The sequence below is a fragment of the Acinonyx jubatus genome, chromosome B1 (assembly GCF_027475565.1).
Source record: "Acinonyx jubatus isolate Ajub_Pintada_27869175 chromosome B1, VMU_Ajub_asm_v1.0, whole genome shotgun sequence".
NCBI lineage: Eukaryota > Metazoa > Chordata > Mammalia > Carnivora > Felidae > Acinonyx > Acinonyx jubatus.
This window is the reverse complement of record NC_069382.1, coordinates 43774675-43789251: the sequence shown is the minus strand read 5'-3', so window position 1 is coordinate 43789251 and position 14577 is coordinate 43774675. Positions and strand designations below refer to the sequence as shown.

The window sequence follows — 14577 nt, the reverse complement described above, 5'->3', positions numbered from 1 at the left end:
GCATTTCCCGGGGGGAGACAGAAAGGGATCATTTTTAAGAAGGCCAAGCAAACGCACACAAGATTAACACTGTAAAGGGCAGTTCTGCTCCCAGGAAAGAAGTGCCGGTTGCTGGAGGCAGCAGAAGGGATGACTTATTAGTCCCCTGCCCCGTCCCAGTTGTGATAGGAACAGGATAAGGGGGCGCCAGACCACCCAAATGTGGCCAGGCATCTGCTGAGTGAAAGGCAGTGCCTGGTAAACGGGGCTGATTATGAGGCCAAGGTTTCATATTCAAGCCCCATCAGGAGATTTATCCTGGCAACAACCTTCCTCCTGGCCCTGACCCGGGCATACATGTGTCCCATTGGATGGAGAACTATGTCTGGGCATTGGGAGGAGAAGCCACTAAAATGCAGTCTGTTCCCATTATCAGGAAGGAAAACAACAACAACGACGACAACAACAAACTCAAAACAGTGGTCCTATGGACAGTAAAGCCAGATATCCTTTTCAAATATCAATATCTGACAGGGGCTGTAACAAAGGAGGACTCTGGAATATAGAGAACTGTGTTCCTTGGAGAAAATATTCAGCTGCTCTAGTAAAAGTCAAAATAATAGTGACTTAAGCGTGATAGTTCATTTTCCTTGCACCTAAGAATCAAAGTGTAAATAATCCGGGACAATAAGGCAGAGTCACATTATCAGGAACCCAGGTTCCTTCGAGCATGTGGCCCTGACAGCCTCAACACGTGGTTTGCATTTTGCAGTCTAAGCTGGCTACTGTACCTCCATCATTCTGCATACATTCCGGCCAGAAGAAAGGGGAGAGAACAAGGCAAGGCACCATTTTCCCCTCGTGGTTAAAGGCACAGCTAGAAAGCTTGGCCCATTACTTGAGTTACATCCCAATGACAAGAACCAAGTAACAATGTCATGAACAGTTCCATCCTGCACCACAAATCTGACTAACCCCCCAAATACATTTCATCCCACACTAGTCCAATCTATTATTTCCTGATGCATTTAGTTTCCGCTCATCAACATATTTGCTAGGATGACTGACTCATCCTCGGTTGCCCAGAACCTTTGTGGTTTGGTCACTGAAACTCATGCATCCCACAAAACCCCTCAGTCTCAGGAAAACCGGGACAGTCGGTCAACCCATAATGATATCTAAGTGTCATCATCTTCTGCTGACATTTATGTGTTTAGACCAACAAGATGCAAAACGCTGAAAACAATTTTAAAGTCGCCATTGTAGTTCTGGAAAGTTCAAGTGGAGAGTCGAATGCTACAGCTCAGCAAGAGGTGCCCAAGCAGTAAATGTGGCCAAACCAGGTCCCCCTGGCTTTCATGGCATCTTCAGTGTGGAAAGGAATGGCTATGAGTCAGCTCCCTCTTTTCTGGGCTCCCTGGAACAGTCTCTTCCAGAAATATTTTAGATGAATTGCCAAAGGAAAAAAAGGGATTTGGGCTGTGGTTCTCAAACCACAGTGCACTTAAGAACAACCTGAGGAACTTGTTAAAAGTATGCTTTCCTGAGCTCTCTCCCCAGAAAGTTTAGCTTGGGAGAGTCCAAAAAGCAGTCTTTGTAACAGGAACCCCAGGCAATGCCGATGCATGTAGTTAGTGGGTGGACCGCACTTTTCCAAACTCTGGAGTTGGGGGGGTGAGCCCCGAGAGTTGCCCTCCGCTGTCTTCGCAAGTAAAGCAGAACCGGGGGGTAATGAAAAGGGAAGCACTTAGTGGCAGGACTGCTGTTATCTAAAAAGATTATCTAAAATGTAAAAGATTTACATCCCCGTAAATCTTGAGATTGTTGGAGTACCTAAGACAGAGCACAGCTCAGCTAATCAAGACAACTATGCTTTACATACATACATGTGCTGTGTCACACATTTAGCTAAAATGTATACAGGCGATGGCATAAATGAGGTAACAGCCACTAACGTGACAGTATATAACAGGCGTCCAATAAGCATGGATTCGTGTGTATACCACAAGTGGTACGTTTACCATATATATATATATATATATATGTTAACAAACCCACAGTCCCATTTTGACCATGTTAAATCTGAGATGGCCATAAAATAACCAAATACAGTTGACAAATGGGACATTGGATATAGGAGCTTACAGCTCTGGAATTTGGTCGGGAGTCAGGTCAGGGCTAAAGATACAGATTTAGAAAGTGATCCACATAAAGCTTCCAGAGTTTCAATAAAGCACAAGCCATGGGGGCTGGGGTTTTAATGCCAAGTCAAGGTCAAAGGCCCCATGGCCTCACTAGCATGAGCCAGGCTCTCTACATGAAACCAGGAACCAGTAAAACTTAGGCTATCCATAAACAGAAATTAGAATGTCTGTTTATCAGCTCAGGATATAGTTCCAAGGCCATGTGTGGAAGTCCTTTGCCTCTTGAGGTAAAAACCCTAATTCATTATCCCTCAGTACAGAAACGCATAGGTCTCAGGCACAGCCAAGCACGGGATTATCCTATAACCTAAGACATCAGCAGGAAAAACAATTCTCACAGACAACATCACCAGGGGAAGATGCACTCAGACCAAAATCATGAAACGTGTAAGGAAGGCCGAACCAGGGTAAGCAATCTATAAACCCCACACTGCCACACCCATCACAAAAAAAGAGGGAAGAAATTACATCTGCAGAGCCAGAGATAATAGAACAATCTGAAAGGGACTTTGAAATTGGCTCAGTGGAAAATAGAAAATCATTTAAGGGTTTTGAGAAAAACCTGGTCATGCTGAAAGTAGTGTTTTAGAATGACTAGGGTGGCAGTGACATGGAGAAGTTTGAGCCTGGAGCAGCTGGAATAGCGAAGTGGATTTATAACATCTACCGGCAGGTAGTGTTCTCTTCCTCTTCTGAACTCTCCTGAAATTAACGGGCATATCTCTTATGACCCTATGACCTCACCACTTTATTCTGTGTTTTTATAGCTACTTTCACATATATAAACCACATAAAGGAACTCAAAGCTCCTTGTAGCAAGATACATAAATAGAGAGTTACATAGATAGAGAAGTAGATCATAGATAGATGATAGATAGATAGATAGATAGACGCCTTTGTATATACCTCATAGCATTTAACATAGCGTTCTGGGCACAAGGGAGATGTTCATAATGTTTCATTAATAAACAATCTGAAAATGAACAAAAGCTATGTTAGAAACTGATTGATCAGAACCTTGCTCTAACAGCAGCTGGAGCATAAAACCAAGGTGATGGCACATGATTGGTTCACCTCCCTAGGACCTGATAGGCTCCTAAACTTGTTCTCTTCTTAGCCTATGTGTACATCATCTGTCAATGTATTAAAAAGTCAGCTGAATTCAGTGACAGCTTTAAGCCCTGTAGCACTGATGAAAATCTTTTGCTATGTGTGGATTTCCCTGGTGCAGATTGCTATGTAACCTGTCTTCCTCTTGAAATTGATTGTCAGTCCATAGACATTTGACTAATCATTGTAGTAGGCCTTGCCCTAAATCTGACTACCCCTTTCCTAATTAGTTAGAACACTTCTCCTTCCCTCTTTGAGGAAAAGGTCCTCTGTAATGCCCAAGCCCTGGAAAACAGCAAAAATTAAGAACTTGCATAGGGACACAAACCTGCCACATTGACTAGCATAATACCAAAGATTTTAGGACCTCTTGTGAGGCCCAGAGTTATGCTCATTTCCAAAGCTTTCCTCATTATGGTGGTGATGATAATAATGATGATGACTGTGATGCCAAAGACACAAAGCTATCTTTTATTGAACACCTGACATTTCCAGGCATGATACTAGGCATCTTTAATACAATTGGCATGTAATCCTCACTAGAATCCAGTTAGGAAGGTACTGGCATGTCCATCTTACAGATGAGAATATTGAAGATAGAGAGGTTAAATGAAGTCACTTTTTGTAAAAATCTAGTAGGCATCAAAGCCAGGATTCAAACCGAAGTCAGTCTGAATGTAGTTTGCATTCTTTCCACTTCCCCACATTGCTTCCACTATAGATGCCCATGCTCCAACAAAACACCCAGGGGCATCCAGACACTTTGAATAATTATCTCAAGGACTTCAGACGATGTACATGTGTTTTAGAGTTGGAACTGTTTCCCATGAGACTGGAAACATGAATAGGCTCCAGCTTTGTGAGTTTTTATTCCAATTCCATTCATGGCTCCTTCAAGAGAATGATAAATAAATCTGGTCTTATTGTGCTCCTTCCATTTTGCTCCACAAAGAATGAGCTGATCCAGTCCAGCTCTTGATTTTTGTGTTCCAGTTTTTTAAAAAAATTTCTAATGTTTATCTTTAAGAGAGACCACACACATGGGGGGAGAGGCAGAGGAGGGGAGACAGAGAGTCCAAAGCAGGCTCTATGCTGTCAGCACAAAGCACATCACAGGGCTTGAACCCATAAACCAGGAGATCATGACCTGAGCCACAGTCAGCCACTCAACCAACTCAGCCATCCAGGTGCCCCTGTGTTCCCATTTTAAAGCCAGTTACCCACCCACATAGCCAAAACAACTGCAAACAAATAGTTCTGAAATGTTAATGGACTTCTTTGGGGATACAGAGTAAGGCCATAATAGAAAAATCATATTCATGGCACATTCTAGTACTTTCATCATTGAAATGGTGCACTGCCAATGTGGTCCAAACACATTGTACTGGCTTGCTTTCTAGACTCAAAGTAACTGCAGAATTAATTATTTTAAATGGTTTCAAGAATCTTCAAAAGAGCGATTTTTTAAATTATTCTACTAACCACATGACCATCAATAAGACAAAGGAGAAATAAACTGTGGTCAATTCACACTGCAATATTATAAATTAGTAAAAATGGATGAATTACAGCTACTTCCAACAACATGGATGAATCTTAGAAACAAAATTACCAGGTATGCCAAGAAACAAGATCAAGTGACTCAAAATCCAAAGGGGGAAAAAAAAAGCAAATGATAGAAAAAATAGTGATGTAGATTAATTAGTTATTGAATAGCAAATTTAAAATAACTATTTTTAATATGTTCAAGAAATTAAGGAAAAGATAGAAAATTTTACCAAAGACCTGCAATCTGTTAAGGGAAAAGTCAAACGGAAATCCTAGAACTAAAACAATAAAATTATTGAAATCAAGAATTAACAGAGGGGTTCAAAAGTAGATTAGATATAGCTAAAGAGAGGATAATAAAGCACAGAGGGAAAAGAATGAAAAATGAGGGACAAGGGGGGAGCATAAGAGGTCTAGAGACATGGTAAATACATCCAGCATATTTGTCACTGGAATCCCAGATGCAGAGGAGAGAAATAATGGGATAAAAGCAATTTTCAAAGAAATGCTGGCTGAAATTTTTCAAAAAAATGATGAAAGACATCAAGCCACAGAATAAAGAATTTCTACAAACCCCAAATAAGATTAATACAAGGAAGACCGCATTTACATAATCACAGGAAAACTGCTAAAAACCAAAGCCAAAGAGAAAAATCTTAAAAGTAGCCACAAAGGGAGAAAAAAAAAACCACATTTTTTTTCAAAAGGATAAAAATAAAACTGACAACTAAGCAATAGAAAAAATGGAAACCATAAGATAGTTAAAGGAAATGTTTAAAGTGCTGAAAGAAAGTAATTGCTAGCCTAAAATTCTATACTCAGTGAAAATATCCTTCACATGTAAGACATAATAAAGACATTTTTAGACAAAAACTCAGAGAATTTACCATTAGCATATCTGCATTAAAAGAAACACTAAAAGGATTTTTTCAGGCAGAAGATAAATACTTCCAGATGGAAACGCAGTAATGCAAGAAAGGAGAACAGCACCTTTTCTAAAATTTACGGATAAATCTAAGTTCATTGTATATTGTATAAAACAATAATACTAATATTCTGTGGAGTACAAACTATATAGAGAATTAAATATATATTAACAATAGCACAAAAGACTGGGGAGGAGTAAATGGAGTTACAGTGTTATAAGGTTCTTACATTGTCCAGGTGAAAGAAGTACTCATTTAAGGTAGGTTATAACAAAACAATTATACATGATGCAATGTCTGAATAATAAAGAATAATAAAAGAATGTACAAATAACAAACTAATAGAGTAGGGAAATGCAATAATTTTTTTAATTGCCTGATTCATCCAAAGAGAAAAAAAAGGAGAACAAAATTAACAAAAAACACATGGAACAAATACAAAGTAAATAGTAAGAAGATAGGTTGAAACCTTACTATCAGCAATTACTTTAAATATAAATGGACCAAATTCTCCAGTTAAAAGACAAGGATTCTGAGACTGGATAAAAATAAATAAAATCCACCTATATGTTATAGGCATACCTCAGAGATATTGAGGGTTTGGTTCCAGACCAATGCAATAATACAAATATCGCAAAGAAAAAAAAAATCAGATGGATTTTTGGGTTTCCCAGTACATATAAAAGTTATGTCTACACTGTACTATAGTGTATTAAGTATGCAATGACATTGTCTAAAAAAACCAATGTACATATCTTGATTTAAAAAACACTTTATTGTTGGGGCACCTGGGTGGCTCAGTCGGTTAAGCATCTGACTCTAGCTCAGCTCATGATCTCACAGTTCATGAGTTCGAGCCCCACATCGGGCACTGACAGTGCAGAGCCTAGAGTTTGCTTTGGATTCTGTGGTCTTCCTCTCTCTCTCTGCCCCTCCCCCATTCATGCTCTGTCTCTCTCTCAAAAATAAATAAACATTAAAAAAATACTTTATTGCAAAAATGTTACCCATCATCTGAGCTTTCAGTGGTCACAAATCAACAAATATAATGGTATATGATAAAGTTTACATGATAAACTTTGTATGATAAAGTTTAATGATAATGATAAAGTTTAAAATATTGTGAGAATTGCCAAAATGTGACACAAAACATGAAGTGAGCAAATGTTGTTGGAAAAAAATGTTGCTTTTAGGCTTGCTCATCACAGGTTGCCATGAACTTTCAATCTGTAAAAAATGCAATATCTGCAAAGTGCACTAAAGTAAAGAGTAATGTAATGAGATATTCCTGTGTAGTACTTGCAAGTAATACATCTTAACCATAAAGATACAGAAAGAAAAGCTATGTGGCCTGTTCAAAACATGGCCACAAATCCTTTGATTCTCCTCATTAAGAGGTAGTGGTTTAACTCCCCTTCCCAATCTGGACAGGTTTATGACTCTTTCAATCAATAGAGCATGACAGAAGTAACACTATGTGATTTTTAAGGCTAAGTCATAAAGGCTATGCAACTTATACCCTGCTTGAAGAAGCACTCACTCGTGGAGCTCTGAGCCTCTTTGTAAGAAGTATGACTACCCTAAGGCTTCCATGCTGTAAGAAAGCCCAAGCTACATAGAAAGGACATGGGCAATCACTCTAGCAACAGTCCTAGCTGAGCTCAGTCACCAGTTACCCTGGTCCAAGAACCAGACATGTGTGTGAAAAAAATCTCCAGATGATTCTAGCCCCCAACCATTCAAGTCTTTCCAACCACAATTCCAGACATTGTGAAGCAAAGATAAGTCATCTCTGCTAAGCTCTGTTCAAACTCCTGACACGTAAAACCTCTGAGTTGTTGATTTGTGCCACTGTTTTGGGGTGCTTTTTTATGGCAACAGATAAGTGGAAAAATTTGAAACTAAAAGGATGGATGGAAAACAATATACAAGTAGAGATTATTCAAAAGAACAATGGTGTACCTAGACAAGTATCAGACAAAGTTTACTTTAAAGCAAGCAGTTATATTACATTCGCTAATGATAAAGCAATTGGTTCAACAGAAAAATATAGCAATATTAAATCTGTGCACACATAATAACATAGCTTCAAAATGTATAAAGAAAAAACTGACAGAAATAAGGGAGAAAAATACAGATCTACGAATATAGTTGGAGATTTTAACATATGTCTTTGAGTATATTTTAAAGGTTTGACATATTCAGAATCTATTCTCTGATAACACTGAAATTGAACAAGAGATCCAAAATAGAAAGATAACTAGGAAATCCCTAGATGTTAAAAATTAAGGAATATACTTTTCTAATTAACCCATATGTCAATGTAAAAACAGAAACCTACCTTAAAATATCAAGCTTTTAGCCAGCAACAGCAACAAATACCATTAATACCATTAATAAAGAGAAAAGTCATGTCACAGAACAGTATCAGATATTTGCAATACATATGGACATTAAAAAATATTTTTAACTGTATGACAATAAAAATAACATCAAAAATTATTGGACACAACTAAAATAGATATAAAGAGAAACAACCCACTACATCCACCATAGTGACTAAAAAAACTTTTTTAACTGACAATACCAAGTGTTGGCAAGGATATGGAGGAACTAGAATTTTCACACACTGCTGGTGGATATGTAGATTGGTACAGACATTTTGGAAAATTCTTTGGAAGTATTTATTATAACACGTACATAACCTAAGACATAACAATTACACTCCTACTACACCCAACACAAATGTCCGTTAACAGTAGAATGAATGGACTCTCTGCTCCTCCCTGTTCAACAGACAGCCACTTCTGGTTCATTACCAGCCACATCCCCGAGACATGATGGGGAAGGTTGGAGTAAACAGATTTGGCCATATTGGGCACCTGCTCACCGGGGCTGCTTTTAACTCTGGCAAAGTGGTTATTGTCATCATCAATGACCCCTTCATTGACTTCAACTACATGGTCTACATGTTCCGATATGATTCCACCCATGGCAAATTCAACAGCACAGTCAAAGCTGAGAACAGGAAACTTGTCATCAATGGAAATCCCATCTCCATCTTCCAGGAGTGAGATTCGTCCAACATCAAATGGGGTAATACTGGTGCTAAGTATCTTGTGGAGTCCACTGAGGTCTTCACCACCATGGAGAAGGCTGGGGCTCACTCAAAGGGTGGGGCCAAGAGGATCATCATCATCTCTGTTCTTTCTTATGATGCCCCCATGTTTGTGATGGGTGTGAACCATGACAATCCCTCAAGATTGTCAGCAATGCCTCCTGCACCACCAACTGCTTGGCCCCTCTGGCCAAGGTCATCCAGGACAAATTTGGCATCTTGGAAGGACTCATGACCACAGTCCATGCCATTACTTCTACCCAGAAGACCATGGATGGCTTCTCTGGGAAGCTGTGATGTGATTGCCAAGGGGCTTCCAAGAACATCATCCCTGCTTCTACTGGCACCACCAAGGCTATAGGTGAGGTCACCCTTGAGCTGAATGGGAAACTCACTGGCATGGCTTTTCATGTCTCCACCTTCAACTTGTCAGTCATGGATTTGACCTGCCACCTGGAAAGAGCTGCCAAATATGATGATATCAAGACAGTGAAGCAGGCATGAAAGGGCCACCTCAAGGGCATTCTGAGCTACACTGAGGACCAAGTTGTCTCCTGAGACTTTAACAGTGACATCCACTCTTCCACCTTCAATGCTGGGGTTGGAATTGCCCTCAATGAACACTTTACTTGGTCAAGCTTATTTCCTGGTATGACAATGAATTTGGCTATGGCAACCAGGTGGTGTGCCTTGTGATCCACATGGCCTCCAAGGAGTAAGAGCCCCCTCGACCACCATCCCTAGCAAGAGCAAGAGAAGAGAGAGGCCCTCAGCTTCTGGGGAGTCCTTGCCCCAACTCATCCCCCAACACAGTGAGAGTCTCCCGACCTCTACACAGTTTCCATCCCAGACCCCCTGAAGAATGGGAGGGGCTTGGGGAGCCCTACCTCGTCATGTACTATCAATAAAATACCAAGCCAAAAGAAAAAAACCACATAGAATGAATGAATAAATTGTGTGTTTTATTCATACAATGGGATACTACTCAACCATGAAAACAAAATGAACCACCAAGGCATATAACATCATGGATGAACCTTACAAATATAATGCTGACTAAAAGAAAGCAGACACAGGAATACATACTTAATAATTCCAAAACTAATCTATAGTGATGGAAGTCAGAACAGTAGTTACTTTGCAATGGGACTGGGGAAAGAATTGACTGGGAAGGGACAATGAGGGAAGCTTCTAGAATACCATATCTAGAGTGCCATATCTTGATCTAGGTGTGGTTACACAAGTGTATGCTTTGTAAAAATCAGTCAAGCTATACACTTAAGATTTGTGTGTTTTACTATGATTTATATTATACTTTAATTTTTTTAGTTTTTTTAAAAAACAAAGGGATAACAAACACAAAATTCAGGATAGTGGCCACTTTGAAGGAGAGGTCATGGGGTGGGATAGGAAAGAAGTACACAGACACTCTAAGTTTACATTCATGATGTACACAAATACTCTTTTGTATCAAATATTACATTAGATATGAATAAAAATCATTTTAGTAAAAACAAATTATTCAAATACTTTACTTTTTTTTCCTAAATGTTTATTTATTTTTTGAGAGAAAGTGGGGGAGGGGCAGAGGATCCTAAGTGGGATCCTCATGGACAGCAGAGAGCTCTATGTGGGGCTTGAACTCATGAACCGTAAGATCATGACCTGAGCTGAAGTCGAACGCTTAACAGACTGAGCCACACAGGCACTCCACAAATATCCTAAATTCATGTGCTGAACTCAGAAGATTTTCTTTTTTTTTTTTTTTATTATTTCTTAATGTTTATTTTTGAGAGAGAGAGACAGACAGACAGAGTGTGAGCAGGGGAGGGGCAGAGAGGGGGAGAGACAGAATCCGAAGCAGGCTCCAGGCTCTGAGCTGTCAGCACAGAGCCCGACGCGGGCTCAAACCCATGAACCATGAGATCATGACCTGAGCCAAGGCTGGATGCTTAACTGACTGAGCCACCCAGGTGCCCCTGAACTCAGATTTTCTAAAGTGAAATTAATATAAATGACTTTCAGTGATACTTAAATACAGAAAGACAATGCATTAATATAACAAGTGTCCTCCTAGCATTGTGCTGGTTGTACCTTCAAGAGATCACCTTGTATGAGGTAGAGCAATAAGAATGGCAGGCATTACTGAGAATATATACTCTCAGTTGGGCACTGTTGTGAATGCTTTGTATGCATCTAATTGTCACATAACCCTGTGAAGCCGGTACTGTTATCACCCCAATGTAACAGTTGGGGAAACACACACAGGGAGTTCAAGTGCTTTGCCCATGGCCTCACAGCAGGCAGGCCGGAAGGCCAGCATGTGAAGGCTGGTTTTGAACTGCCCTCAGGTTTCAGAGCCTATTCCTTTAACCTCTGCACTGCTCTGCCTCTTGTAAGAAGCGCCCGTCTCTGATTTCTGGAAGTTCTCAACCATACCCAACTCCCGACAAGACCTGAAATGGAGTTCCAGAGTTCTATAACACCTGCCTCATCGGGAGGGGTGTTGTGATGTGTCCATAATTACAAAGACAATGAATTACAATGTCATTAAAGCCAATAACAATAACAATAAACATTAAGCCCGCACTGTGCTACATTACAGAATAGATTTTAAAGTTGCCATCATTGAACAGTTAACGTGTTTCTTAATTCCAGACCTCCACTAAGAAAGAGGTAACCTGGATAAATTATCTTTCCTTTCTGAATTCTCTCCTGTCCTTTCCTGGCTTATGGCACCTTCCACTTTAAACAATGCATCCAATTTATTCAAGATGTGTGCCTCACCTCTCCTCTGGGAGGATAGGATTTGTTTCTGATTCTTCCTCGCCTCCTTGTGGTGCGTGCTACTTAGACATAGTAGGTGCTTAGCAAAAATCTGTGTAATACGTGTATACATAACATATAAATAAAGATTAGTTCAAACACCCCAGTTCCTTGTTAAAGCTTCTATGTATCTCTTGACCTTGTCCATCATATTCACTGCTGTGTCCCCAGGGCTTAGAGAGGAACCTGTAAACTCTAAATACTAAATACCTGTAAATTGGCAAATACTAAACACCAAATTTTGATTGAATGGATGAAAGTATGAAGGACAGACGCTTCTCCCACATTGTAAAGTATCTGTATACCATTCCCCATCTCTGGGAAAGGTCTCACTGACACTCCGGGTAGGTCGACATGTCTATCAGCTCAGAGGAATAAGGAATATACTGCTGCACTTCTGGGTCTTGGTGATGGAATGAATGAGTTTACAACACAGTGATGGGTAGCTGACCTGAGAGCAAACCTGGCACACAGGCCCAACCACGTGCAGTGATGGAGGTGGCCTGTCTTCAGGAAGTGCAGTGGGCAGTTCTTATCAGGCAGGCTCGGGGAAGGCTTGTAAATGCCTTGAGTATCTTTGAGAATTGGGTTTGTCTTCCAGCTTGATTGAGATATAATTAGCATACCACATTGTATAAGTTTAAGGTGATAGACATATACTGCAAAATGCAACATTTACCACCATAGTGTGAGCTAACCCCTCCATCTTATCACATAACTGCCATATATTTTTTGTGGGGAGACCATTTAAGATCACGCTCGTAGCAAAGTTCAAATATACGATACAGCATTTTAATTAACTGTAGTAACAACAGTTAACTAACGGCATTTTAATGTGCTATAAATGTGATCCTTGAAACGTGTCCATCTTATAACCTGAAGTTTATACTCTTTGACCAACGTCTCCCCAATTCCCCCAGCTCCCCAGCACCTGGTTACCACCATTCTGTTTTAGGAACTCAACCTTTTTTAGATTCCACCTATACATGGTTATGAAACATTATTTGTCTTCTCTGATTTATTTCATTTAGTATAATGCCCTCAAGGTCTATCCATGCTGTCCCAAATGGCAGGACCTCCTTCTTTCTTGTGGCTCAATCATATTCCATTGTACATATATACACCACATCTTCTTCATCCATTCATCCATTGACGGTCACTGGTTTCCACATCTTGGCTACTGTGAATAAGGCCGCAATGAATATGAGAATGCAGATTTTTTGGGTTTTTTGGAGATCCTGTTGTTGTTTTTCTTTTGCATCCATACCCAGAAGTGGAATTGCTTGATCATCTGGTAGCTCAATTTTTAATTTTTGAGGAACCTCCACAGTGTTTCCCATAGTGGCTGCACAAATTGATACCCTCCCAACAGTGCACAAGGCTTCCCTTTTCTCCACATCCTTCCTAACACGTTATCTCTTGTCTTGTTGATGCCAGCCATTCTAATAAGCGTGAGGTAGTATCTCTTCCTTGTGGTTTTGGTTTGCATTTCCCTAATGATCAGTGATGTTGAACATCTTTTCATGTACCTGTTGGTCATTTGTTTGTCTTTGTAAAAAATATCCATTCGGTTCCTCTGCCAATGTTTTAATTGGATTGTTTAGAGGTTTTTATTGGTGGTGGTGGTTTTGTTCTGCTTGTTGCGGGGAGGGGGGAGGTTCTGTGATTGAGTTGTATGAATTCTTTATATATCTTGAATACTAACCCCTTACATGATTTGCAAATATCTTCTCCCATTCCACAGGTTGCCCTTTCATTTCACTGGCGGTTCCCTTTACTGTGCAGAAGCTTTTTAGTTTGATGGAGTCCTACTTGCTTATTTTAGCTTTTATTCCCTTTGCTTTCGGTGTCAAATCCAAAAAATCATCACCGAGACCAGAGTCATGGAGCTTACTCCCTATGTTTTCTTAAGGAGTTTTAAGGTTTCAGGTTTTAAGGTTTACATTTAGGTCTTTAATCCATTTTGAGTTGACCTTTGTGTATGGTGTAAGATAGAGGTCCGGCTTCATTCTTTAGAATTTTCTTTCTTTGTCTAGTTAAGAAGTCCGGGAGCCTGGGCATCAAGCTCCACCATAGGGTCTGGGAGGAAGTTCCCTCTGCCCTCGCTCCTGCTCCACATCCATCTCTTGATTCCTTTGGTGTATTATTCTATCGCTGGGGAAAGCATGTGAGGGCCCTTTTTACACATGCAACATCACAAGTCAGGGGAAGCTATGCCTTGGGGCAGCTCTGAACAGCCATTTGAGGAAAGACTGTTCTTTCCTCCCTTGAAAAGCAGGCCTTGTTCTTCTCTTCCGGCTGTTAGCTGGACCTTGTTCCCCACTCAGCTCCTCCTTCCAGCCCAAAATACAGCTGTCTTGTCTCCTCTGCTCCCTACCCTGCCTTTCTTTCTGGTCTGCAGTGGGGGTAAAGCCAGAGCTTGCTCTCAGGAGCAGGAAGAATCCACAAAACCACCCCCAGAACCTAGGAGAAAGGCGCCGGGACCAAGTGTTTCTTAGGGATTTGCTCAGCAGAACTATCAGAACCTGACACTCTGGTCCAACTTGTCTGTTCATATCCTTATATTGCAGAAGACCGAGTTCTGGACATCACCTATTTTGATGTCCCATACAAGGCTGACTTAGCAAAGCCCCGAGCTTCTGTGTCCACCCCACACCATTCCCTTGGCTAAGTGACATTTGGGGGCAGACAGTGGGAACAGGCGGGGAGCTGCGGAGACTGCAGCCTAAACCGCCCTCGCTCTCTGACTCTGAGACTGAAACCCCAGCGTCTGAGAAATATCATCCAGACACCTCCTTGTCTTCTAGAAGCATCTATCCGTTCTTAACACTCTGGGTGAGTTTTCATGGCACCTGTCTCCACCACT

General features: G+C 40.5%; 1 pseudogene; it reads left to right on the top strand.

The window, feature by feature from the left end:
* The first annotated feature begins 8589 nt into the window (after window positions 1-8589).
* On the top strand, window positions 8590-9604 carry LOC106978413 (glyceraldehyde-3-phosphate dehydrogenase-like; annotated as a pseudogene).
* Window positions 9605-14577: the final 4973 nt, after the last annotated feature.